Source organism: Cyprinodon tularosa, unplaced genomic scaffold (genome assembly GCF_016077235.1).
Source record: "Cyprinodon tularosa strain WSP-4 unplaced genomic scaffold, ASM1607723v1 ctg1772, whole genome shotgun sequence".
In the NCBI taxonomy this organism is placed as follows: Eukaryota; Metazoa; Chordata; class Actinopteri; order Cyprinodontiformes; family Cyprinodontidae; genus Cyprinodon; species Cyprinodon tularosa.
This window is the reverse complement of record NW_024038591.1, coordinates 14,863-23,183: the sequence shown is the minus strand read 5'-3', so window position 1 is coordinate 23,183 and position 8,321 is coordinate 14,863. Positions and strand designations below refer to the sequence as shown.

The window sequence follows — 8,321 nt, the reverse complement described above, 5'->3', positions numbered from 1 at the left end:
AGTGCAGGATCACATCCAATGGTTTGGTTTCTCTTTACCTGCTGCTTGTTTTAGTCCCAATTGTGGAAGAGCTTTTTTATGTATAAAAACCTTTTTGAATAAAGTCGGTGGATAAATAGATTAAAGAAATGTGTAAACTGTCTTCATTTGACCTGATCAGCCTATCGGCGGCGGCCTCACCTCCTCCTCCCTTCATAAAGTCCAGCTTGATGTGATCAACAGCTCCTGACCTGAGCTTCCATCACCTCCACCTGCTCTCCACCTTCGCTCAGCAGACATTTCATCTATGTTTTTATTATAACTTTATAAAAGAATAATATGCTTCTGTATGTTCTTGCTTTATTACAAAAAACATTAGTTGATTCTGAAAAACAAAATAGTATTTACACATATAAAGTATTGCTAGTTATTAACTTTGCTTATATTTAAAATCTTTAAAACAAGGTTTTCCAATTGTTAAACAACCCTGTTGCGATATATTTACAGCTTCTTTATTGGTCGACTCTCTCTTCAACATATTACAGCCACAATATAACTTTGTCTGGAAACAACATTATTTCTATGAAAATTAAATAAGGAAAATTCAAAAATGTGCATAATATTGAAGCAACATTATGAAAAAGAATGACTGCACAAGTCAAAAGGCAAACCCTGTCCCACTGTAAAAAAAAAAGAAAAAAAGAAAGCGGCGAGAATTTTTTTTTTTTTTACAGAGTGGCGGAAACGGGCTTCCATAGAATAGCGCCTCCTGCTGATTTTTTAAAAGTTCTTCTTTTCTTCAAACACTGAAGCATAAGTTGTGAACCAGGATGTTGAGAGTAGCTTCAGACAGAAGTCCTTCTGAGTCTGTTGCGCGTAATGATTGAAAGAAAGAAGGCGAAACCTCGCTATGCAGACTCTGCATTCACATTATATCCATCAAGCTCACATTCTCATCCGTCAAATTGGGACCAGCTGTTTTTAATCACATGTAAAGGTTTTGATGGACCATAAAATGATTTTTAAACAGCAAAAACATTTTTTGGCACATTGACTTCTTATAGATTTAACTGTACTTCTAATTCAAATACATCTGTTGCAAACCTGAATACAGTTAATTTGTAATCAATGCTGTAAAGTATTTGTGATTATCTCAACATAAACTTGCATTCCAAACCTTTGCATGTCATGGTTTTCTTTATAGCAAAACTATTTTGTAACATTATAATGCATTACGTTCTGGTTCAGATACATGCTAAAAAAAAACGCTTACCATAATATGGAGCATTTAATATAGTGAAATGTTTGCTGAGCACATTATGAGACTTAGACGCAGCATGAGGAAGAATATCTCATCACATTTAGCAGAGACAGGTCAGGACTGAAAGGGAACAGGCTGATCAGTTCATGCAATTAGAATTAAATGACACTGAGATTTAGATAATTCAATAACATTAAAGTAAGATTTTGTCGTTTCTTTCCTTTTCTCTGTTCATCTTGAAAGAAAAAACTCGTTTCCACCTTTGTTGGACAGACCTCACACTGAAATTCTGTGTAGACTTTAGACCAATAAGATGAAAAAAATTCATGATTTCTGTCTCCGATACGTAACCCAGGTTGTCACGCAGGTTCTTAATACATTTCTGACAATCGATTACTGAATAAAAACAGGGTTTATAACATGACAAAGCATCTTACATGTGATTTTATGTGATCTAGGTGCATAAACTGTCAAATAAATTACAAACTAAATGTCTTTATAAATGTTCTCAGTCAGAATTCAGATTGTTTTTTAAAATAATGTAGGACGGCACTGAACCTGCTTCCAGAGGAAAAAGGATTTTTTTTGCTTATATTCTCATTTTCACTATATTGCTATAATCTTTACTGTTTCCTGCTATTCTTGTGCAGAAAACCCTGGTGGACAAAATTTGAATAAAATGCTAAGATAATAACAGACAATATTTTCAGGGTTTATTTTCAGGTCAAAGATCAGCAAATGGCCCCTAGATGCCTCGACCCTGCGACAGAATGGCTGAGGCTCGGTTTGCTATGGAGCCTGAGAGCTGAAACTGGTTTGATTATGATATTTAATAATAATAATAATAATAATAATAATAATAATAATAATAATAATAATGGAACTCTGTGAAGAGAAGGACCTTACAGGGGAATTCCTGAAATAATTGTGGAGCGATTTGAAGCTAACACCGATTGCACAGAATGATCGGACGCCATTTTCTTTGAGTAAAGTTTTCTCTTGTTTTTGTTATCTTAGGAAGGTAAGATGATTATATTTTATTTCATGTTTCTTTGAACAGGTAAGATGATCTAACAAAAGCTAGACTATTTTGTTTGTTGTTTTGGTCTGAGGTCCAAACTGAAGTCCATCAATCTTGTTACATGATTTATTTCATTATTATCAGAAAGGTTAATTCTCTGAGATTTGAGTTTTACAGATTATTGGAGGATATTTGGAAATATTAATAATTGCAGATCAGGGAGAAGATCAACCAAGAGACAATGGGACATTACTGCAACAATCAAACGTTTTCTTATTTTAATTTGAGCCTTGAATATGAATTGGCGCTTTATAAATGAACTGAATTGAATACAGAAACTGGACTCATGAAAAACAAGTAAAAATGTGAAACTTCTCTAGATTTGGTTTCCAGATACTGGTCAGTTTTTCTTTCCTCTCAGGATCACGTCTGACAGTGAGATTTAAGGACCCTGGGACAAGGACCGCCCTCACTCTGGATCCGCATAAGCCATGGACACATGTACCATATGTGAGGCCCAGGGGCCCAGGGGCCCAGGACAGCATAGAAGCAGACTGACTGAAGTCAGGGGGGGGATGGGATCCTTCTGCAAGAGAGTTAGGTAAGTCCGACACTACGTACTACAATGGGAGGATATGAAGTTGATTGTCTATGATTAGTTGATATTTGCGGATAAAAACACTAATCGTTGTTTTTTTTCAGAGCCCTGCAAGTGAAAGAACTGTATTTTTGATTTTTTTTTTTAAAGAAGACATTACAAGCATAGATTATTCTTGTATTTTGCAATTTCCTTAAGAAAATTTCTTATTGCAAAGTTTGTCAGCATTGTTTTTCCAACATGTATGTAAATGAGGGGGGTCGTTGAATTCTGGAAAGGTGATCACTTCAGTCTTTTTATGATTGAAGTTTAAAATGTTCGCATCCATCCAGAGTTTAATATCAAACAGGCATGAAAACAGAAGGCTGAGGAAGCTGGAATCATCTTCTTTACCCAGATACTCAGCTGGGTTTGTTCCTCTTAATGAAAAAGGATCATAGATTCTGCAAAAATAGAGCCAAGATGGAGCAGGAATAATGTAAGAATAAAAAGAGGCCTTTTAATGTAATACTGTGACCAGAGGGGAGCGGAGAAATTCACTCTCTGCATTTAACCCTTTTACACTCAAAAAAAGCAAACTGGGTGTCTGTTACCTTATCTTATGTCTAACATGTAGCTTCTACTATATAAAATCATGTTTTGTGGTTGAACAGTTTTAAATCATGTAGATTTAGCATAAAATGCAACAACTTAAAATTTACTTGAATAATTTATGTTAAAACAACCTAATTCTAATGGGTTAAGATTGCAAATCAATAACACTCCAAAGCAGTAGGTGGCAGTAATGAGCACATTCCCCTCTCTTGAAGGCCACGGTCAAAGGTGAGTGAGTCCCCGACTCTGGCTGGCAGAAGGAGTAGACATTTTGAAAAGAAATTTCAAGTGTGGAAGAAGGTAAGTTTAATCTTTTATCATCCATCGAACAGAAAACAATACGGCAGCAGACATGTTATAGACAGTTAGTTATTGTCCTCTTTTGCATTTTGGATTATTTATTTGTTACTGGGCGTTTTATTAGAGTGCATTAATATATCACACTGTCGCCATGCTCATAGCTAACTAAGCTTACAAGCTAGCATCCTGAGGTCGACGGCATGATTGACAACGCGTGCGGATTCATTTACAAAATGAGCTAAGAGCTGATGCAGGCATGGCTGGTGGGGGATAATTGCCTGCGTTTGGTGAATGTAGCTGCAGCTAAAAGGCTCCAGTCACATAGGCTACATTAATAATAATAGTGGTGATGAATTTCCCCCCAATCCGAATCTTGGCTTCACGTGGAGTCCGCAGAAAGCTCGGCACTTAACAGTCATTAGCTCTAAGTTTGGAAACTACCACGGCATCTCGGCACCTTGGCGGGGTTTCTATGTCAACTCCACGTAGCATTAGCTCATCCAGCTACTAACATCAACACAGTAGTTCTTCGCACTATGGAGCTTTCCACAGTCAGATTTTATTCACTTTGTTGACGAGGGAACAAATGTGTGCTACCATAAATGTACTGTTGTGCTGTAGCCCAGCTAGGAAAGCAAATCGTTACCATATTTCAAATGAAAAAGCATTTTCAGAAATGCTTTTTCATTTTAAGAATGTGGCTGCATTGTTTGACTCATAAATGAAATTAGTAATCAATCATCCTGTTTGCATTTTAAATTTCTTCTTTAATGCTTCTCATCATTTTACTTAATTAAAATAAAAAAGAAAAATACATTTGAGATTTATTTTTTGAAAATGTACCCCAGAAAATACATACCAAAAATAAATTTGAAATGTAAATTTTGAAAATGAAAAAGTATTTTCAGAAATGCTTTTTCATTTTAGGAATGTGATTGCATTGTTTGCCTCATAAATTAAATTAGTAATTAATCATCCTATTTGCATCTTGAATAAATGCACAGCACTCATTAACTTTGATTGAAATATGTACAGTGTGATTTATATCAGCCAACAAAATGTGGGCTAGCATTGGAAATAACTTGTAAGCTGATTTAGGATTTGGTGGTAGATGACAATTGTTAAACTAGTCGGTCATTTCAATGCTATGATAGTTAAATTTACTTTTGTGTACCCTTTCTGTTTAAGCTAACTGCTGAATTTAAGAGGATTACAACCATCAGTTTGCTGTCAAAGTTCTTCTCCCAGCTGGATGCTCATTCTTCAAACTTGATGAGGGTGTTTGGCAAGAAAGGCGGCGTTCAAGGAAGAAAGATAAGGAGCATCATGATACCCATCACCAAGGTATGATAATAGAATAAAATAGAAATTGTCAAACCTGTACCGATTCAATATTCTAAACTTAATGCTTGAAATTTAAAGCGGAAGTTTCAGAGGGATGGAGAGAAATAAAACTAGATGGAGAGGGGTGTAATGTACTTTTATGAAGAAGGATCTGATAAAATTTTAACCTTGGGCAGATGTGACAATGTCCACTGATGTTGCAATGGTAGGTTCTGTTTCCTGGGACCACATGCTTACATTTGACATATTTCTATGATAAAATGTCTTGCTGGTACATAAAACCAATGCACCCATGGATATTGTAAGTTCATATATCATAAAAATTGTCAATGATTTTTACATTTTGAAGAATGTATTATTTAAAGTTTTGTTTGTAAAATCTTCTACCAGTTGATTAAAATGTTTTATCTTTAATTTATTGTCCTACATACTCAGACTGACGCCATTGATGTCAAAAGAGAGTGAATCATCAAAGCCCTGTGTGTGTACCTGAATGAAGAGCCCGAGAACCTTGTGAAAGAATACATGGTATGTAATTTAGTGTGTTTAAAAATGGGACCAGTATAACATATCTTTACATGTATATCCTCTATTTCCCCCTTTTTTCTGTGAAGAACACAGATTGTGGGAGCAGTGAAGCTGCAGTGATGGAGACGACATTTGGAATATTTGTCATTCGCAAGGAAGGTGCAGAGCCAGGTGATGGACCGGAAGATGTAGGTATAGTTCTGGATGGGCTCGGAAACGTGCCACTTGCTGTGGTCATGTTGTTTGCGCTTGTATATGCGCTTAACCTCAGCTACCCGCCAGAGCTCAGATACACCTTTGAAGCTTTGCAGAAGATCATCGTGGAGCTTGATGGAAACATACTCTCAAAAAAAACCCAAACACTGAAAACTCTACTTGCGTGTTAGTCACCCTCAATAGAGTAAACTACAGGTTTGGAGTTACTCTAATGGGAAGGCATTTGAAGCCATTTGAGTAGTTACTGAAATGGAAGCTGTGTTTGTGTTTTAATACATCCTGTTGCTATTTTGGGTTTACAAAATAGAATGTTTTGAAATGTTTCTTTATGCAAAGGTAAGGTTTTAAAACAAATTGTTATTTTCTAAAGAAAACTATTTTGATATGGATGCATTATGCTGTATTTTGGTTGTTCTCAAATATTGGTCTTTGCACTCAGTTGACAGGACCACTTTCTGCGTATAACTTTGTAAAGGGCTTTGCTGAAAGCTCTAAATATAGACACCTAATGACAGGGGGCTCCAATTTCCTAACTCAGGAGTTACAACTTTTGTTTGTCTATCTGTTGTAGTTTTTTTACAGACATGATGTTGGACACTGTTTCAGGCTGTATTGTTTGTTGTATTTTCACAACGTAGTCATTTTTAAAGTAAAGTGATTTCAACAAATCCAATTTAGTTCATGTTTTTCTTTTCCAAACTTGACACCAGCTGGGGGTATATAGGCTGACATGTACATTTTAAATAGCTGAATATGTATACGTTAAAAATGATTTATTTTGTGAATAATTACTTATGTTCATTTTCATATGATAAAGTTAATCTCTTACCTAACTTTGTTTTGTGGGCTCAGCACAATAAATTCATGTACTGTACTATTTTGAAAAGTAGTTGTAACTACCCTATTAAATTATGTACCTAATAATCCTATCATACAAGTTTAAATGGCTTAAGAAAATTATGTTAGTATGTTACATTTACCTATATTTATCTAGTTGGACTGACCCCTGGTAATTAAGTAATAGTAATGCAAATACAACACGTTGACCCAACATATTTACCCTTTGTTCACTTAACAAAATTGCTTCTCGCTAAATTAATGCATTTTATTTAGGTGGAAATTATTTCCATAATTTTATTACGTTCTGGGAACAAGTTTTTTTTTTGAGTGTAGGAGCACGAGCGCACTGCTCTAACCACTGCTCTAACCACTGCAAATACACTACTGTAGTGTTACAGTAGTTAATCAATGGTATCAATTCCTTCATCCTCCAGGAACTGCCTGCATTCTCTCGCCACATGAGGCCGGGCATTGTCGTGCACCAGGAGGAACCCAGGACCTACTGCACCAGCATAGGGTCTGACAATGGGTGCAAGGATTTCATCCCGATCCCTAATGGCAGTCAGGGTGGTGTTGTCTAGCCTGTATAGGTCTGTGCGTCCCTCCATGGATGTGCCTCCCCAGACCATCACTGACCCCCCACCAAACCGGTCATGCTGAACGATGTTACAGGCAGCAGAACGTTGTGATTGTTTGGTCAGAGACATTCACACCAGTGGCCTGCTGGAGGTCATTTTGTAGGCCTCTGGCAGTGCTCCTCCTGCTCCTCCTTGCACAAAGGAGCAGATAGCGGTCCTGCTGATGGGTTGTAGACCTTCTACGGCCCTGTCCAGCTCTCCTGGAGTAACTGCCTGTCTCCTGGAATCTCCTCCATGCTCTTCAGATTGTGCTGGGAGACACAGCAAACCTTCTGGCAATGGCACGTATTGATGCGCCATCCTGGAGGAGTTGGACTGCCTGTGCTACCTCTGTAGGGTCCAGGTAGCACCTCATGCTAACAGTAGTGACAGTGACCCTAGCCAAATGCAAAACTGGTGAAAAAGAGTCAGAAAAGATGAGGGAAACATGTCAGCGGCCTCCACCTTTAAAACCATTCCTGTTTTGATGGTCGTCTTGTTGTTGCCCCTCTAGTTCACCTGTTGTTCATTTCATTAACACCAAAGCAGCTGAAACTGATTAACACCCCCCCCTGCTACTGACCTGACCAAAGCAATATCCCACAAGTTTAACTTAAAGCTATACTCTGATTAAAAAGTGTTCCTTTAAGTTTCTGAAGAGTTTAGAAGGGTCTAGCAAAGACATTCCGTAAGTTTAAAAACAATCCACTGGACTTGGTTTCCAAGGTTTGAAGATGTTTCACTTCCCATCCAGGAAGCTTTCTCAATTCGAATGTCATTTAAATTGAGAAAACTATGACCTGGATGACTGAGAATCTTCATCAGCATTTAGCAAAGACCAATTCTGTAAAGCTGCAAAAACACACTGAAAACATCTAAAATAGGTTTTTCCAACTTTCCTATGAATTAGTTGAATATTCTTCTCTGTAAAATTTTAATGAAATAGTTTTTATAGACTGGCCTTTATATTTCTTAGTGGTGCAGTGGTGTATTTAATAGTATCACGAGTCCTTTGACAGTGAA

General features: G+C 36.9%; 1 long non-coding RNA gene across 1 annotated transcript; it reads left to right on the top strand.

Moving 5' to 3' along the window:
* Positions 1–3,498: 3,498 nt before the first annotated feature.
* LOC119781483 lies at positions 3,499–6,770 on the top strand. Its single transcript, XR_005280572.1, has 4 exons — positions 3,499–3,753; positions 4,942–5,097; positions 5,533–5,625; positions 5,712–6,770. It is a non-coding gene; the product is annotated as an uncharacterized LOC119781483 (long non-coding RNA).
* The last annotated feature ends 1,551 nt before the right edge of the window (positions 6,771–8,321 follow it).